Source organism: Pan troglodytes, chromosome 17, assembly GCF_028858775.2.
Source record: "Pan troglodytes isolate AG18354 chromosome 17, NHGRI_mPanTro3-v2.0_pri, whole genome shotgun sequence".
Taxonomy (NCBI): domain Eukaryota; kingdom Metazoa; phylum Chordata; class Mammalia; order Primates; family Hominidae; genus Pan; species Pan troglodytes.
The window spans coordinates 17,977,478-17,997,469 of record NC_072415.2 but is presented as its reverse complement, the minus strand read 5'-3'; the positions used below and the strand labels follow the sequence as shown (position 1 = coordinate 17,997,469).

Sequence of the window (19,992 nt, the reverse complement as noted above, 5' to 3'; positions counted from 1 at the left end):
AGACCAGCCTGACCAATATGGTGAAACCCTGTCTCTACTAAAAATACCAATATTAGCTGGGCGTGGTGAGGGGCTCCTGTAGTCCCAGCTACTCGGGAGGCTGAGACTCAGAGGTGGATGTTGCAGGGAGTCGAGATCGTGCCACTGCACTCCAGCCTGGGCGACAGAGAGACTCCGTCTCAAAAAATAAAATAAAATAAAATAAACCTGATTTTTCATCTTTTACAAGCGGGAAAGAAATTTTCCATACATTATGAGAGTGAACAGTGATTGTTTCTTTATTATATGGATTTTTAAACTCGCTCAAATTTTAAGTATTTACCCATCCTGGGTTTTTAGACTCTAGCATCAGCTTTCAAATGAAAACTTTATGCAAGCAGTTTTGGCTTTCTAATGTTTTTCCAAGGAAGAAAGAAGAGAAGGAGATGGAAGGAAGGAAGGAAGGAAAGAAGGAAGGAAGGAAGGAGGGAGGGAAGGAGGGAAGCAAAGAAGAAGAGAGGAAGGGAGAGAAAGAAAATAGAAACTTCTGGATTCATAATTACGGACCACCTAGCTAATCATATCCACTTTATGTCTGTGTTTAAAGGACAGGACAAACACACTACACTTTCAGCCTGATTTCTCAGTGACACCGCCTTGCAAAGCCTACTTGTATGTTACTCTCTGCTTTACATGGCTACGTTGTTTGAGGGCAGGAGTTGGTGAGAATTAGTTTGGAAAACTGACTTCTCTCATTCAGACATAGCTTTTCTGGAGCAGAGTTTTCCAGAACATTTACTGGCAGCATAACGTAGATGATGTCACAGAAGTAATTCCCGCACTGCCAAGCTGCTTAATTCCCCTGTTAAATGCTGCCCTGATGTCAGCTGCCCACGCCAGGAAGACTGCCAGAGGTGTGCTGCATTCACAGACTCCTTACCACCCCCAGGAAAGCCACCCTTTTCACTAACGTTAATTTCAAATAATAAGTTATATTTTTCTAATCAATATTTGATTTATTTGAGATTTGAAATTTTAACTAAGACTTTTAGAAGTTAATTCATTTCAAATGATAGAGCCTGATCTCATGACACCAGTGTCATCTATAGTGGGGCTGGGAAAAGACATGAAGTTGTGGTTTTCGTATGTTTGCCACATACAAACATATAAAAGGCAAGGTGGTACTGAAAAATACAGAAGAATCAAGAATGTTAGCATTTTTTAGAAATGCATATGCCCCACCCTCAGAAAGATGTTTTAAAAAGATATCTAATTCATATATATATATATATATATATATATATATTTTTTTTTTTTTTTTTTTTTTTTTTTTTGAGACGGGGTCTCGTTCTGTTGCCCAGGCTGGAGTGCAGTGGCGGGATCTCGGCTCACTGCAAGCTCCACCTCCCGGGTTCACGCCATTCTCCTGCCTCAGCCTCCTGAGTAGCTGGGACTACGGGCTCCTGCCACCACGCCCGGCTAATTTTTTGTATTTTTAGTAGAGACGGGGTTTCACCATGTTAGCCAGGATGGTCTCGATCTCTTGACCTCGCAATCCACCTGCCTCGGCCTCCCAAAGTGCTGGGAATACAGGCGTGAGCCACCGCGCCCGGCTAATTCCTTTATATTTCTAGTCCTAACTTTCAACGTTTTGGATATAAAATGGCATTTTGTATAATAGAAGACCTCGAAGGTCTTTTTATAGTTCTGTTATTCTAAGAACTCATTGCTTCATCAAAGGAGAGAACTGGACACAGGAATTTAGTGGCCAAGAAAGACCTTCGCTATTAACACTCTTATTCACGTTATATTGCAGTACTGCGTGGGGATGAGTGAGTATCTGGGCTTACTTAGAAGGTACTCTGGTATTTATAAGAATGAAGAGCACCAGTTCATTTTCAGTAAATCTACTGCCATAAATCATTGTGTTCACATCTCTATCAAACATAAATTAAGCCAGGCGCGGTGGCTCACGCCTGTAATCCCAGCACTTCGAGAGGCCGTCACGGGCGGATCACGGGTCAGGAGATCGAGACCATCCCGGCTAACACGGTGAAACCCCATCTCTACTAAAAATACAAAATATTAGCCGGGCGTGGTGGCACACCGCCTGTAGTCCCAGTTACTCGAGAGGCTGAGGCAGGAGAATAGCTTGAATCCGGGAGGCGGAGGTTGCAGTGAGCCGAGATTCGGCCACTGCACTCCGGCAGCCTGGGCAACAGAGCAAGACTCCTTGTCAAAAAAAAAAAAAAAGAAAGAAAGAAAAGAAAAAATCCCAGACACGAGTGCCTTCTGTTTTTTGTTTTTTTTTTTTTTTCTCGAGACGCAGTCTCCCACTGTCACCCAGGCTGGGGTTCAGTGGTGCATCTTGGCTCACTGAAACCTCCGCCTTCCGGGTTCAAGCGATTCTCCTGCCTCAGCCTCCCCAGTAACTGGGATTACAGGCGCCTGCCACCACGCCTGGCTAATTTTTGTATTTTTAGTAGAGATGGCATTTCGCCATGTTGGCCAGGTTGGTCTCGAACTCCTGACCTCAAGTGATCCGCCTGCCTTGGCCTCCCAAAGTGCTGGGATTACAGGCGTGAGCCACCACACCCGGCCAATACTATTTTTTAATTCTAGCTAATATATACAAATTTTATTGATCTAGATGTACTTTAGAGCAAATTTTAAAAGTCCACCAAAATCTTGTTGGTCGAAACTCTTTTAAATATATAGATTAATTTGGGGGAAATTGCTTTTACAGTATTGAATCTTCCTTTCCACTTGTTCAAATCATTTGTGCATAGTGCAGTGCTTATAGAACTCTCCACATATGAATTCTGCGTAATTTTTCTTAATAATAACAGCGAATACGAATTGAACTCTTACTATGTCAGAAACTGTTTTAAGTACTTTAAGTGTATTAACATTTTAATCCACAACCCTACAGATAGTTCCATTGATTAATATTCTTCCTACATAATAGCCCGCGCTGCTCAGCAGACTGGGAGGCCCGGCGTCCCCGGGCGAACGGAGGCTACAGGTTGGGGCAGGCCGGGTGGGGCCCAGCGAGTGGGCGGGGGCGCGAGCGGGAGCGGAAGCGGGCCCGGGCCGCACTGCTGCCGCGTCTAGCCGCCTCCCAGGCTGCCTGCGCCGCGTGGCTCGCCCCCGGGACTTGCCAGCAGCGAGTGGGGCCTGACTAGCTCTTCACCACGCTCCACTGCATCGGCAAGGGCTGGCTCTGGGAGAGGCGCAAGGGCATCGACCTCCGCACCAATTAGGTGGTGGTCATTAGGGCAGTGGACCCGGAGGAGGCCGAGGACGCCCAGCAGGAGATCCCTGCGCTCAGCTGTGCTACAGCTCCGAGTCACCGCTGCTCTTGCTGCCCTCTGCGAGTTTCCCCCGGAGGGCCAGAGCGGCGGCAGCGCTCAAGACTTGCAGAACTCGGGCCCCCTGGAGGAGACCTGCCCGCCACGGTCTTGGGGAGGTTCCGGAGGGCCTCGGTTGTCTGCACTCCCAACACCAAGAAACCCCTGAGACGCGAAGCTGCCAGCGTGCTGCCCTCAGAGCAGGGCGACGCAAAGCCAGCGGACCCCGGGGTGGCGGGGCAGCCCACAGACACGCAGGTCGACTGGAACAGTTCTTGGCAGCCTCTTCTGGAGGGCGTCTGAGGTCGTCAGCAGCGGCCTACGACTTCAAGGCAGGCTTCTGACCCCTGGGGATCACGCCCATCGGACTAGCCAAGGAGGAGCCTTCGCACTCCGACCTGCACCGCATGCGCGCCCAGTTCCTGATCCCCAAGAGCAGCCCGTCTGCGCTGGAGGACCGCGGCAAGCCCTTGGAGGAGCTGGCAGGCCTGGCCCGACGAGGACCCGGCGTCCTGACACTGTCAAGGAGCTCCGGGAGCGCAAGGCGACCGCGCGCTCCGCCAACACCTTTTCTTCCGGGGTTCATGGGCGCTGCCGGCGCTGGAAATCCCAGGGGCACGGCGAGGAGCCCAGCTCCTAGGATCCCGACATCGCCAGCGCGGCAGAGGACGCGGATCAGGCCTCCCCCCACCCCGGCGTCCCTCCACAGTCCGGCCGAGTCCACGCAGCAAGCTGTACTGGAGGACGGCCCTGCACGGCTCGCAGAAGCCCGCGGAGCCCGTCGAGAGGCCCCGTGTTCGTCCAGGCTGGGCGGCGCGCCTTCCGGGAGCGCAGAGAGAAGCGCAGGCAGAGCGGCGGCCGCAAGACCCGCCTTGGAGCTCCACGAGCCGGTGCTGCACACGGCAGAATCCCCTCGACGTGGGCCCGCAGAGCCGGGGACAGAGAGAGTCTGAGCTCTGTTAACAGTGGTGCTGACTTGGAAGGTGCCTCGTGTGCGTTGGGCCTACAGGCCACGTCTCCTCCCACCCCTGCGCTGTGCCGTCCTGCACGCGGGGATGCGGGTCCCTGCAACCATCTCCCCTCCCCTCCTGGCCCCACTGCAGTCTCACCAGGCAGCGGAGCCCGACCCCTCTGCGGGCCCGCGCGGCCCAGTGGCTGCTCAGACTAAGGAGCACAGCAACTATCGGGCAGCTCTGCCTCCTTCTTCCACGGGTTATTGGGGAGGCGACAGGGCAGCCCCCAGAGGAGCGCCCCAGCCGGGCCTTCTTCTCCTGCCCCGGGCCGCTGTGCTCTCGGCCCGTGATGGCCATAGATTTGCCTTGTGGTGTTGGATCAGGAACTGTGTCTGCTCTTAAGTGCTTGTGTCATCCAGAATGTTTTGTTTTTTAAGAAAATTGGTCTTTTCAGTTGGGTGTTGAGTGGTTTTCCAGATCACGTCTGATGGATCCTCGGATTATAACAGAGAACATGGCGGCCCAGAGGGAATGGACCCAGATGGTGTCATCTAGAGCAACTGGGATGAGATTGTTGATAACTTTGATGATATGAACTTAAAGGAGTCTCTTCTTCGGGGCATCTGTGCTTATGGTTTTGAGAAGCCTTCAGCTATTCGACAGAGGGATATTATTTTCTTCATTAAAGATCCAAAAAGTAATTCCGGCACCTGGAGACTATATGGGAGCCTGCATTGTCTTGCTTGCATTGGTGGAACCAATGTTCGAAATGAAACGCAAAAACTGCAGGCCGAAGCATCACATACTGCTGTTGGTACACCAGGGAGAGTGTTTGCTTTGTTAAACAGAAGATATTTTCTCCAGAATGGATCAAAACCTTTGTTTTGGTTGAAGCAGATGAAATGTTGAACCAAGGGTTTAAGAATCAAATAATGAGATTTTCCAAAAATTAAATACAAGTATTCAGGTTGTGTTGCTTTCTGCCACAGTGCCAACTGATATGTTGGAAGTGACCAAAAAATTCATGGGAGATCCAATTTGAATTCTGGTGAAAAAGGAAGAATTTAACCTTGAAGGAATCCGTTTTATATTAATATTGAGAGAGAATAATGGAAGTTGGATACACTTTGTGACTTGTATGAGACACTGACCATTAGACAGGCTGTTATTTTTCTCAATACAAAGCACACTGTCAACTGACTGACTGAGAAAATGCATGCCGCGGACCTCACAGTTTCTGCTCTGCGTGGTGACATGGACGAGAAGGAGAGAGATGTTATCATGCGGGAATTCCAACCAGGGTCAAACCGTGTTCTGATTACTACTGACTTGGTTTGTGGGACTGATGTGCGATAAGTGTCTTTGGTTATAAGCTATGATCCACCTACCAATTGTGAAAACGACATTTGCAGAATTGGCAGAGGTAGTTGATTTAGGAAGAAAGGTGTGGCTATAAACTTTGTTACTGAAGAAGGCAGGAGGATTCTTGGCGACACTGACACTTTCTACAGTACTACAGTGGAGGAAATGCCCATAAATGTGGCTGACCTTATTTAATTCCTGGGATGAGATAGTTCTGGATGCAGTGCTCAATGTTGTTGAATGGGTGATCACAACCTGCATTATGCCTCTTTCTTTGGGAATATTTGAATCTTGTCTCAATGCTCATAATGGGCCAGAAATACAGATTTTGATAGCAAAGCAACATTAGTCATGAGGTCTTGTGAGGAAAGTCATTGGCTTTATCCTCTTTAGAGTTAGACTGTTGGGGTGGGTATAAAAGATGGGATTTGTAAAATCTTTCTTCTTTAGTAATTTATTTCTTAGTTCTGTAGAAATTGTTGTATTCAATGTTCTCTATCATTTAATACTATACTTGTGGACTAAAAGATACAAGTGCTGTATAAAATCAGCTAACTATGTTAAATGACCATATCTGTCTTTACTGCGTTTGTCATTAGCCTGAGTAGAAAGGCTTTCAAATTGTTTTTTAAGAAAGCATTTGAATGCATTTTGTTTGGTATTGTGTTTTTTGTTTTTTGTTGTGAGACAGTGTCCCGCTCTGTCACCCAGGCTGGAGTGCAGTGGTGCCATCTTGGCTCACTGCAGCCTTGACCTCTTGGACTCAAGTGGTCCTTCCACCTCAGCCTCCCCAGTAGCTGGGACTACAGGCACTGGCCACCACACATGGCTGATTTTTGCATATATTGTAGATACAGGGTTTCACCATGTTGCCCAGGCTGGTCTTGAACTCCTGGACTCGAGGATCCTGCCCACCTCAGCCTCTCAAAGCGCTGGGATTACAGGTGTGATTACTGGCGCCCAGCCTTTGGTATTATATTTATTCAATAAAGTATTTAATTAGTGCTAAAAAAAGAAAAGAAAATTGAATTTGTTTCCTTAAATATCCTTAGGTTAAGATGTTAGTTTTCATAAAACATTGAGAAGCCTCTGCCAATTTCAATAAAGACCTGACTTGGAAAAAATATATATGTATACACACACACACACACACACACACGCACACACATATAATTCCTATATAATTTATATTTTTGTTGCCGTGTTGAGTGGGATGATTCCCCTTTGCATTTTCTAGCTGAATAATGATGATATAGGAAAGCTATTGATTTTTGTAAATATGTTTTGTAACTGGTGCATATCTCTTTTTTGTTTCAACAAGTTAAAGAAGCCTGGGCAACATGGCGAGATCCCACCTCTATAGGAAATTTTAAAAATTAGCCAGGCATGGTGGCATGGAGTGAAGTCTCAGCTACTCGGGAGGCTAAGTGGGAGGATTGATTGGATCCAGAAGTTTGAGGTTGTACTGAGCTATGATCGCACCACTGCACTCCAGCTTGGGTAATAGAGCAAGACTCTGTCTCAAAAAACAACAACAAAAAACAAATAAGTTAAAGAAAGTAACAGCCCTGTAATCCCAGCACTTTGGGAGGCCAAGGCGGGCAGATCATGAGGTCAGGAGATTGAGACCATCATGGTTAACACGGTGAAACCCTGTCTCTATTAAAAATACAAAAAATTAGCCGGGCGTGGTGGCGGGCGCCTGTAGTCCCAGCTACTCAGGAGGCTGAGGCAGGAGAATGGCGTGAACCTGGGAGGCGGAGCTTGCAGTGAGCCGAGCTCTCGCAGCTGCACTCCAGCCTGGGGACAGAGCGAGACTCCATCTCAAAAAAAAAAGAGAAAGTACCAGCTCAGCAACCACTTAAGAATGCTGCTGTATAATAAATAACGTATGATTATACATATTTATATTAGCATAAGCTTTTTAGTAAACTTTATTTGAATATCGTTTGCCACATATTGATGTTTTTGTCAAGAACAGACCACGTATACAATGGTGGTACCATAGAATTACAATGGAGCTGAAAAACTCTTTTTTTTATTTTATAATTTTTAAATCTTATTTCATTTATTTTTTATTATTTTATTTCTTTTACCTAACAGCAATAACTTAAGCAGAAAAATTCCTAATGCTTAGTGACATCTTGATGATCCTGACCCTGTGTAGGTCTAGGCTAATGTGTGTATTGTGTCTTAGTTTTTAACATAAAAGCTTAAAAAGTAAACAATAAAAATTTCTTAAAATAGAAAAAAGCATATAGAATAAAGATATAAAGAAAAGTAATATTTTTGTACAGATATACAATATATTGTGTTTTAAGCTAAGTGTTATAAAAGAGTCAAAAGTTGAAAAAGTTTTTAAACGTTTATAAAGTTAAAAAGCTGGCTGGGTGCAGTGGCTCACTCCTGTAATCCCAGAACTTTGGGAGGACGAGGCAGGCGGATCATTTGAGGTCGGGGGTTCAAGACGAGCCTAGCCAACATGGAGAAAGCCCATCTCTACTAAAAATATAAAATATTAGCCGGGTGTGGTGGTGGGTGCCTGTAATCTTGGCTACTCTGGAGGCTGAGGCAGGAGGATCGCTTGAACCCGGAAGGTGGAGGTTGCACTGAATCGAGATCCCGCCACTGTACTCCAGCCTGAGCGACAGAGTGAGACTCTGTCTCAAACAAACAAACAAACAAACAGAAAAACCCAAAAAGTCAAAAAGTTACAGTAAGCTAACGTTAATTTATTACTAAAGAAAGAAAAATGTTTTTTACGAATGTAGTGTAGCCTAAGTATAGGGTGTTTGTGAAGTCTGCAGTAGAGTACAGTGATGTTCCAGGCCTTCACGTTCCTTCAGAGCAACTTCCAATCCTGCGAGCTCCATTCATGGTAACTGCCCTATACAGGGTTATCATTTTTATCTTTTGTACTGTATTTTTACTCTATCTTTTCCATGTTTAGATATGTCTAGATGCACAAATACTTACCATTGTGTTCCAATTACCTACAGTATTCAGTACAGTTGATAGTTTAGGAGCAATGGGCCATATCATATAGCCCAGGTATCTACGAGGCTATACCATCTAGGTTTGTGTAAGTCCACTGTGTGGTGTTCACACAATGACAAAACCTCCTAATGACACATTTCTCAGAACATACCATTAAGCGACATATGACTGCTTTTGTCATTAATCATATTTAACAATAAGAATTACTATCATCTAAGAAGATTCCACTAAGTGACAACACTGTATTTGACACATTACATATGCAATCTCATTGAATGCTTGCCACAACACTGTGTAGTAAGAATCGTCATATCCATTTTACAAATGAAAACTGAGGCTCAGAGAAAATCAGTAACTTCTCTAAGATCATAAATTTCTACTCTGTTGCTTTGTATAGAACTTGTAAACATACACCACCTGTTCTCAAGTTTTAAAATTTTTACCGGGCATGGTGGCTCATGCCTATAATCCCAGTGCTTTGGGAAGCCAAGGCAGGAGGCTCACTTGAGGCCAGGAGTTTGAGGCCAGCCTGGGCAACGAAGCATTTGTCATTAATTATACAGACCTCATCTCTACAAAGAAATTTTAAAAACTAGCTAGGCATGGTGGCACATGCCTGTGGTCCCAGCTACTCAGAAGGCTGAGGCGGGAGGACTACTCGAGCCCAGGAGTTCAAGGTTGTAGTGAGCTATGATGGCGCCACTGTACTCCAGCGTGGGTGACAGAGTGGGAGCCTGTCTCTCAAAAAAAACCTAAATAAATAAAACTTAATTATAAAAGACTGTAATTCGACTTTGGTAGTCTAAGATAAAGAGAAGAGGGCCCAACGTGGGTGAATTTCTGCAGTGCCGTGTTCTTAAAACCTGGGTTTTAGCGTGCACATCTTCCTCTCTATAATTTGACTATAGTTTGAGACAAGGAGGTGCGATGTTGTTGTCTGAAGGTGGCTTCTGAGTCCATGAGTCTATGAATGTCTTATCTGAGTCTCAAAAAGCTTTAATTTCTCAGTGTGGTGAGAAAAAAAACTCAAAAGAAAATTATATTGATCACTTCCCAGACTCAAAAGTATTAATATTTGCCTTTTCTGTCTCTTTTATTTTTGTCCAAGACGGAGTCTTCCTCTGTGCCCAGGCTGGAGGGCAGTGGCACAATCTTGGCTCACTGCAACTTCTGCCTCATGGGTTCAAGCAATTCTCCTGCCTCAGCCTCCTAAGTAGCTGGGATTACAGGCATGCGCCACGACACCCAGCTAACTTTTGTATTTTTAGTAGAGATGGGGTATTTTTAGTAGAGACCATGTTGGCCAGGCTGGTCTTGAACTCCTGATCTCAGGTGACCCACCCACCTAGGCCTCCCAAAGTGCTGAGATTACAAGCATGAGCCACCGCGCCCAGCCTGCCTTTTCTTTTAAAGTCTATTTTAAGTTGTGCTAAGGCTTTATTTCAAGGTGTCTCATAAACGCTACCTTTCTCCTTAATGTTTTCACTTTGTTAGCTACACTAGAATTAACTCGGACCTGTTAGCAATGAGACTATCATGTTCTTCCATTCTCCTGAAGTTGCCCCGTTCTCAGGCAGAGATTGTGACAGTTTTATGAGGTGGTGCCATTTCTGGTTTTGTTTGTTTGTTTTGTTTTTTATGAGACAGAGTCTTGCTCTGTCACCCAGGCTGGAGTGCAGTGGTGCAATCTCGGCTCACTGCAACCTCCACCTCCTAGGTTCAAGTGATTCTCTTGCCTCAGCCTCCGTGGTAGCTGGGGATACAGGCGTGCACCACCATGCCCGGTTAATTTTTGTATTTTTAGTAGAGATGGGTTTTACCATGTTGGCCAGGCTGGTCTTGAACTCCTGACCTTAAGTGATCCACCTGCCCCAGCCTCCCAAAGTGTTGGGATTACAGGCGTGAGCCACTGCACCCAGCCCATTTCTGGTACCTAAAGCTTTTGTGTTTCTTTCTCTCTCCTCCTAGTCTAACACTTTTAGAAATTTTATCATTTCTTTTTTCTTATAATGAAATACTTAACTCCAGCTTTTCATAACATGCCAGGTATGTAACCAAAAAAGGTGCTTTCTCCTTCTACTTGGAAATTACAACCTTTCTTTCTTTAAGGCAACTCTTCTCACAGCTTATGTTTATGATCTACAGATCTTTATGGTAGTCTCAACTCAGAGTTGCCCTTAAAACAAAGTAGGGTCTACCAGTCATGTAAGTTATTTGACTTCATGTAGACACACAGGAAAGGTTGATTGTAGTGAACTCAGGCAGGTCCGTTTGTTGAACTGAAAGCCTGAATCTAGCCAGTGATATTTCCAACCCAGTTCTGTTGAGAATTAGTTAATAACCTTCAGCTTGGTATAATGCTTATAAAATTTATTAGATTTGAATAAATAAATTGAAAAGGACCCTGGTTTGGAAATTCAAACATACATATACGCGACTATGGGACAGAAAGGTACAATGAACTGTGATTTTGTAAAATGTCACATTAAAGAATCATTATTTTATAACTTTAGTGGCTTTAATAAAAGCTGCTAAAAATAAACTCAAGATGGATCAAGGATTTAAATCTAAGACCTGAAACTATAAAAATTCTGGAAGATAACATCAGAAAAACCCTTCTAGGCCGGGTGCAGTGGCTCACGCCTGTAATCCCAGCACTTTGGGAGGCCGAGACGGGCGGATCACGAGGTCAGGAGATCGAGACCGTCCTGGCTAACATGGTGAAACCCTGTCTCTACTAAAAATACAAAAAATTAGCCGGGCACAGTGGTGGGCACCTATAGTCCCACCTACTCGGGAGGCTGAGGCAGGAGAATGGTGTGAACCCGGGAGGCGGAGCTTGCAGTGAGCCGAGATTGCGCCACTGCACTCCAGCCTGGACGACAGAGCGAGACTCTGTCTCCAAAAAAAAAAGAAAGAAAGAAAAACCCTTCTAGACATTGGCTTAGGCAAACATTTCATGACCAAGAACCCAAAAGCAAACGCAATAAAAACAAAAATAAATAGCTGGGACTTAATTAAACTAAAGAGCTTTTGCACGGCAAAAGGAATAGTCAGCAGAGTAAACAGGCAATCAACAGAGTGGGAGAAAATCTTCACAATCTATACATCTGCAAAGGACTAATATCCAGAATCTATAATTAACTCAAACAAATTAGGAAGAAAAAAACAAACAATCCCATCAAAAAGTGGGCTAAAGGACATGAATAGACAATTCTCAAAAGAAGATATACAAATGGCCAACAAACATATGAAAAAATGCTTAACATCAGTAATTATCAGGGAAATGCAAATCAAAACCACAATGCAATACCACAATGTGATACCACAATCCTGCAAGAATGGCCATAATAAAAACAATTGAAAAATAATAGATGTTGGCATGGATGCGGTGAACAGGGAACACTTCTACACTGCTGGTGGGAATGTAAACTCTACAGCCACTGTGGAAAACAGTGTGGAGATTCCTTAAAGAACTAAAAGTGGAACTACCATTTGATCCAGCAATCCCACCACTGGGTATCTATCAGAGGAAAACAGTCATTCTACGAAAAAGATACTTGCACACGCATGTTTATAGCAGCACAATTCACAATTGCAAAAATGTGGAACCAACCCAAATTCCCATCAATCAACAAGTGGATAAAGAAACTGTGACATATACATATATATATATATATATATATATATATATATATATATATATACACAATGCAATACTACTCAGCCATAAAAAAGGATGAATTAATGGCACTTGCAGCAACCTGGATGAGACTGGAGACTATTATTCTAAGTGAAGTAACTCAGGAATGGAAAACCAAACATCATATGTTCTCACTCATAAGTGGGAGCTAAGCTATGAGGATGCAAAGGCATAAGAATAACACAATGGACTTTGGGGGATAAAGGGGAAAGGGTGGGAAGGGGATGAGGGATAAAATACTACAAATTAGTCCAGGCACGGTGGCTCACACCTGTAATCCCAGCACTTTGGGAGGCCGAGGTGAGGTCAGGAGTTCAAGACCAGCCTGCCCAACATGGTGAAACCCCATCTCCACTAAAAATACAAAAATTAGCCGGGCGTGGTAGCAAGCACCTGTAATCCCAGCTACTTGGGAGGTTGAGGCAGGAGAATCGCTTGAACCCGGGAGACGGAGGTTGCAGTGAGCCGAGATCGTGCCACTGCACTCCAGCCTGGTTGACAGAGCGAGACTCGGTGAAAAACAAACAAACCTACAAATTGGGTGCAGTGCGTACTGCTCGGATGATAGGTGCACCAAAATCTCAGAAATCACCGCTAAAGAACTTATTCATGTAACCAAACGGCACCTGTTTCCCAGCAACCTATGGAAATAAAAATTAAAAAAATAAATAAATAAAAGCTGCTGAAACCACTCAGCCTCCTTCACAGTGAAAATGGTGCTATGTTTTTCAGGCCTATTTGCAAACTTTGTGCCAAACTAAATGTTAACCAGAACTTTAAAGACAAGTTTCACCTCCAAACCACAAACAGTGCTCTGAAAGTGCAAAAACAGCAAAAAGTCAAACACAAACAAGCCTAAAGCTTTGTGAGGCCAGAAGAAACCACAGGTCATAGAAAAATACACTTTCCCTTTCACACTCTCAGTATCATACTCGGGGGCTGTCATGAGAGCGAGGGTGTCTGGGCTTAATACAGTCACCTTGCAGCACCTAAGCCATGACACCTCAGCCATCTGCGTGTAGCACAAGGAGGACACCGAACAGGGATGGAATGTGCACATCACTGAGAGCGTTTTTATGTTGACTTTCCTCTCTGTATCAGCACCAGAACGTCTTCCTGTTAGCTTCAGTGGTCTCTGTGTTGTCAAGGAAAATGACCCACAGTAACTGTCTACTCACCAGCTTTGCCTAAGTCACACTTATAAGGCTCTTGATGCATAACAGGCTTATTAGTTTCCAAGCAGGTAGCATTGATTGGTAAAGGAGGAAAAGACTCCCCATTTATACTATCAATCAGCCTCTCTTACAGTAATCTTTTAGGCATTTCAACAGCAAAATAGGCAGGTGTTTACCAAAAAAGCCTTCATAAGCACATCAAAGTTCATATTTTAGCGGCTTAAGAAAAAAAATTAACTATGGGACATTTCCATAAACAATAGACCAGGCACGGTAGCTCATGCCTGTAATCCCAGCACTCTGGGGGGCCGAGGCAGGTAGATCGTCTGAGGTCAGGAGTTCTAGGCCAGCCTGGCCAACATGGTGAAACTCTGTCTCTACCAAAAATACAAAACACTAGCTGGGCATGGTAGTGCACGCCTGTAATCCCAGCTACGTGGGAGGCTGAAGCATGAGAATCACTTGAACCCGGGAGGTGGAGGTTGCAGTGAGCTGAGATCACACCACTGCACTCCAGCCTGGGCAACAAAGTGAGACTCCATCTCATAAATAAATAAATAAATAAATATTTTGTCTTAATGACTCATTTGCAGAAGTCAATGTATCACTCAAGGCAATGAAGTTTAGCATTATAGAGTTCAAGATCATATACAAAGACCTGTCCTCAAATTCCCCTCAAATGAAAAACAGTATGCCAGTGAGCTTAGTAAATAATTCGTGGAAAAAAAAATACATCTCTAGAAAATGATTTTTTTTTAATTTTATTCATTAGATTGCACTGTTTATAACAGCAACAAATTGGATGCCTGCCAGTAGAAGACTGGTTAAAATACTGGCACATAGTAAATGCTCACTAAATGCTTACTGAATGAATACATGAATGATAACAGTTTCCATTGTTTGCAAAGCTCCCTTGCTTCCCTCCTATTCTCTAGGCTCCTGTTGATTCTGTGAGCTCCAAAAGCTCTCCAGTAAATCTTGCCTCTGTTTATGATTGCAACCCGAAAAAGCTGATGGATACATAATATTAAATGTGGTAAAAAACCAAATTCACTTTATACCAATTCCATTCTACAAACAATATTATATTTCAGTTCAATATAATTATAAAGGTATAGTTTTAGAATTAGTTTGGTTGTTTCCTGATATACCAAATCCTACTTCAACCCTTAAGAGGTTTAAAAATAAAGTGAGGTCTCATCACTTGACATATGTATCAGAATGGAACACTGGTAATTAGAAGACTTATCAGAGATCATAAGCTCCAATGGACAGAGATGTCCCAGACAGTCACAAGGTGAAAAAAGGCACACCAGTGACAATTAGGAAGACGCACAGGTTGGTGGTAGGCATATTGATTTAGTCGCAAGTAGAATTGGCCAAGTAGGACAACGAAGAAGGATACTGAAGGATATTGAAAGGATACTGAAAAACAGGGTCAAGGAAAGCAGAAGGCGCTCTTTACTGGAGGACTTAATACAAAATAGGTAGCAGGGAAACCCAAGATTATCCTATTCAAAATATCGGACCTGAAGGACAGATCTAGTAGGGGAAAGCAGTTCTATGCTGTAACTTACACTCCACAAGTACTGCCATCCAAATAACCTGTATTTGGGCTGGGTGCCGTGATTCACATTTGTAGTCTCAGCGCTTTGGGAGGCCGAGGCGGGAGAATCATTTGAAGCCAGGAGTTAAAGACCAGCTTGGGTAACAAAGTGAGAGCCCGTCTGTACAAAATAAAAAGTTAGCTGGGGCCAGGTGCTGTGGCTCATGCCTGTTATCCCAGCACTTTGGAAGACCGAGGCAGGTGGATCACCTGAGGTCAGGAGTTCGAGACCAGCCTGGCCAACATGGTAAAACCCCATCTCTACTAAGAATATAAAAATTAGCCGGGCGTGGTGGCGTGCTCCTGTAATCCCCGCTACTCAGGAGGCTGAGGCAGAAGAATTGCTTGAATCCGGGAAACAGAGATTGCGGTGAGCCGAGATCGCGCCACTGCACTCCAGCCTGAGAGACAGAGCGAGACTCTGTCTCAAAACAAAACAAAACAAAAAACAAACAAGCAAACAAACAAAAAAACCTTTAAGATAAAAGAATGTATGAGTTGGCTTTCATTCATTTATGGTTTGAACAAATATATTTGCATTTGCCAAGATGTATTAGTCCCTTATTCTACCTTGACAAAACCATGATCCGGGTGCAATGAGGCATGAGAAACCTTGGCAGCAATTGCCTTCATGCTGTCCAGAGGCAGAAACATTGTTTCTAGGTGGCAGCTCCTGATTCCAAACCTCTCACCTGGAAGTGACCTTGAGTGGGTGATAAAATCTCCCTTCTCACCTCCATCTTTTACATTGAAAACACCCTTAATTTCAGTGAGAAATGGAATCAGTATAATGATGGATGAATCACAAATACACACACACACACACGTGACCCTCTTGCCTCAGCCCCTCAAGTAGCTGGGATTACAGGCGCCTGCCACCACACCTGGCCTAAAAAAAACTAAGGTTTGTTTTTTAATTTCATTTCATTAGTACTGCAGATTACTCCATGAATATTGAGTTACTATTAACAAGTTCTGTAAGTTGACTGGAAAACATCTATCTTAAGACAGGGCAGCCACTAACGGGCAGAAACAGGAGCCATGCAGAAGAAGCTATTACGTTGTCCTCCAGCGTCACTGAGAAAAATGCCTGTATGATAATTCATTGTGAAGGGCTGGACTCTACAAGGACTTTATAAATACCAATGTCAGCATATCCATTCATCACATAGAGCGGCTAATATATATTTTTCATGCAACTTTCTAAGAATTAAAATGTATTCATATAGAAAAATATCTGTCATTTATTTTTGTTGGATTCTAATTTATAATCATGAAAATCAATAATCTAATTTGAATTTACTTGCTCTTCTTACCATCATCTAAATCATTATTAAATGAAGCCAAGTGATAAGCTTCTCTTCATCTCTAAGTGGAAATGCACATTCAATTTATTTTAAAACATTTTGCAAAGCAACATCACTTTCGGAAAACACTTAATAATTGCCTGGCAAATTATTCTCTATGGCCTAGTGCTATTCTTGTTGTATTCGAGAGCTCGATGCAGGAAAACCTCAGGGGACTGAATAAGGAGCATCCTCCTGTTCTAAAGATGGGCCAAAGGGAAAGAAGCCCAGACTCCACAATCTTTCTCCCAAAACTTTGACGTTCAATTAGCTAAGTTTAGCTGCCCTGGCCCTTCTTGTGCTAAGCGTGGTTTGTTCCCATCTCTCTGTTGCACTCAGGAGCTGAAGGTGCCCTTTTCCATGCAGCATAGACATAGTTGCGGAGGCACAGGGGAGACAGGGCACCCTGCTACAGGAGGGTCTGAGGACACAGTGCTGCCTGCAAAGCTTGTGCTCGGCATGGCTCTTCCTAGTTCAGCACAGGAACTGCTTGCCCTTCTGTGTCCCCAAACCTACAGGAGATATTCAAAATATGTAAGGGCCAGGATGGTGAGGGCACTGATGAATCAGAAGAGATGCCCACCAGTAAGCTGAACCGGGACTTCCCAGCTAATGGTCAGCCCTGTTCAGACCCCTAACCCCTAACCTGCCTCCTCAGCTCTCCATCCACCCCAGCCCCTTGAGAGTGTTTCTAGATACCAAAGAGTAGCCAAATGTGTCAGGAGACATGGCCTAGGGCAAGACATGCGGGAGCAGCATTCTGGTCTGGACAAATGACAGGGGAGGATGAGCCTCAAGGAGGAAGGTAGGAGACAGAGAGAAGTGCCAAAGAAATTAGAATTAAAAAGAGACAGGCTGGGCCGGGCACGGTGGCTCACGCCTGTAATCCCAGCACTTTGGGAGGCCAAGGCAGGCGGATCACGAGGTCAGGAGATCGAGACCATCCTGGCTAACACGGTGAAACCCGGTCTCTACTGAAAAAAATACAAAAAAATTAGCCGGGCGTGGTGGCGGGCGCCTGTAGTCCCAGCTACTCGGGAGACTGAGGCAGGAGAATGGCGTGAACCTGGGAGGCGGAGCTTGCAGTCAGCCGAGATTGTGCCACTGCACTCCAGCCTGGACGACAGAGCAAGACTTTGTTTCAAAAAAAAAAAAAAAAAGTAGAGACAGGCTGGGCGCAGTGGCTCACGCCTGTAATCCCATCACTTTGGGAGGCTGATGGGGGGACGGATCACTTGAGGTCAGGAGTTCAAGACCAGCCTGACCAACATGGAGAAACCCCGTCTCTATTAAAAATACAAAAATTAGCCAGTCCTGGTGGTGCACGCCTGTAATCCCAGCTATTTGGGAGACTAAGGTGGGAGAATTGCTTGAACCTGAGAGGCAGAGGCTCCAGTGAGCCAAGATGATGCGACTGCACTCCAGCCTGGGCAACAGAGAGAGACTCTGTCTTAAAAAGGAAAAAGAAAAGAAAAAGGAGATAGACACACACCCCGCTGCTGGGATACATGCAGTTGGGCCAGGTCTGCAGGGACTCAGATGATCTGCTCTGTCTCTCGCCCAACAGCTTGGAGTGGTCCGACTCATCTCACAGGCAGTGGGCAGTTAAAGGGCCTGCTGTTTTGCATGTTTGCTCCTGGGGCATGGTCCTCAGAACAGGCAGGAGTGCACAAGAGGGGGTAAAGCCCCTCAGAGTGCCAAAGGGTGTGTTCATATGCCTGACAATATGCTCTTCTGGCAGGGAGATTGGCAGCTGCATATGCCTGGGAGGATTTGGGGAACCCAGGGACCTGCATGTCCAGCTAGAAATGCCACACTTCTTCCTCTCCTGTGTAGCCTTCTCGGGGTGGACATGTTTCTGTGTCCGCCGCCGTTAGAGAAACCTTATGCCATTTCACTGTTTGTGTTTTGTGAATCGCTGTCTATTGTGGCAGCAGCACACATACACATTTGCAGACAGATTCCAGAACAAGAGTGGTAATTGACTGTCCACAAAAGCACTTGGCTCCCAGGTTATAAGCCACATTTTCTATATTATTTATCTTTCTTCCAAGACAGAACTCCCGTGAGGAAAAGGCTGACTCACAACCATTTCTCCAGTCACCTCCCTTGAAGAACATTAGGGTAGGAAGCTTCCTGGTGAAAGGACCTTTGTTCACCTGGATGCAGTCTTTGGCTCTGTCTCCCCTAGACATTCCTAGGAAAAGGGGAGCACATCTAAGGAAAACAAAGCTGCAGTTTGGCTCATCAGTGGGACTTACCCTTGGAAGGTGATACCTAGCTGAAAGGCAACCTGGAAGTGATTTTTGTTCAGCAGTCAGCTGTGTATAATGGCAACTATTGAATAATAGGCCTACGGCTAGTTGATTGATTAAAATGGAGCGTGGTGTAGTGCCTGGCCACTCAAAATACGATCCATGGATCAGTATCAGCACTACCTGAAGCTTCTCAGAAAAAGAAGCACTTGGTCCCATCCAAGACCTATGTGTGAGAATCTGCATTTTAACAAGACCCCCAGGTGAGCTGTAGAAGTGAGCTGCAGTTTGAGAAGCCCTGGTGTGGTGTGCAAAGGTGCTAGACTTGGAGTTGGAAGATCTGGTTCCTTGTGCCAGCTCTGAGCCTTACTAACCACGTGACCTCTGAGCCTCAGCTTCTTTATCTGCAAAATGGAGATGATCCTAATAATCTCTTCCAATATTTCCTTACACGGTTGTTATAAATCAGCCTAAAATAAATATATGAAAGCATTCTGTAAATGTACATCACTCTGATTAAACCACTACGATAATAAGGCCACGTACGTTTAGTGTGGATTTGATTCCTGTGTTGATGTTACCTAAAGCTGTATGTTGTTGCAGGCCTAGACAGTTGCTTGCAGACATGAGCCTTGATTCTCAGAGAATCCAAGTATGAGAGTGAACTGATTTAGGATTGCTGAATATGTGACATGTCTCATGCCAATTTCAGCCTCGAAGTTTTGCATTTAGGATATCTGCGATGCCAGGCTCCGTGCTACTGCCAGCCCATGCTGCCTGCACTGTTTCTGTCCTCCATTCCTTTCTTTAACTTGAAGCACAAGGCATTAAAAAAACAAAGGCCGGGCGCGGTGGCTCATGCCTCTAATCCCAGCACTTTGGGAGGCCGAGGCAGGCGGATCACGAAGTCAGGAGATCGAGACCATCCTGGCTAACACGGGGAAACCCCGTCTCTACTAAAAATAGAAAAAATTAGCCGGGTGTGGTGGCAGGCGCCTGTAATCCCAGCTACTCGGAAGGCTGAGGCAGGAGAATAGCGTGAACCTGGGAGGCAGAGCTTGCAGCGAGCCGAGATCGAGCCACTGCACTCCAGCCTGGGCGACAGAGCAAAACTCCGTCTCAAAAAAAAAAAAAAAAAAACCAAAAGCAAAAACAAATAAATACCCCATGGAGATATTATGTTGTACAGTTTCCTCATATATCTAAAGCATTATAATAACCCCCACACTCCTAGTCTTTTATCTATGGCAAATATTGGTGACCTGA

The 19,992-nt window shown here is 44.8% G+C and overlaps 1 pseudogene; it reads left to right on the top strand.

Annotated features, from left to right (window-relative positions):
* The first annotated feature begins 4,873 nt into the window (after positions 1-4,873).
* LOC100609027 (eukaryotic initiation factor 4A-II-like) lies at positions 4,874-6,293 on the top strand (annotated as a pseudogene).
* The last annotated feature ends 13,699 nt before the right edge of the window (positions 6,294-19,992 follow it).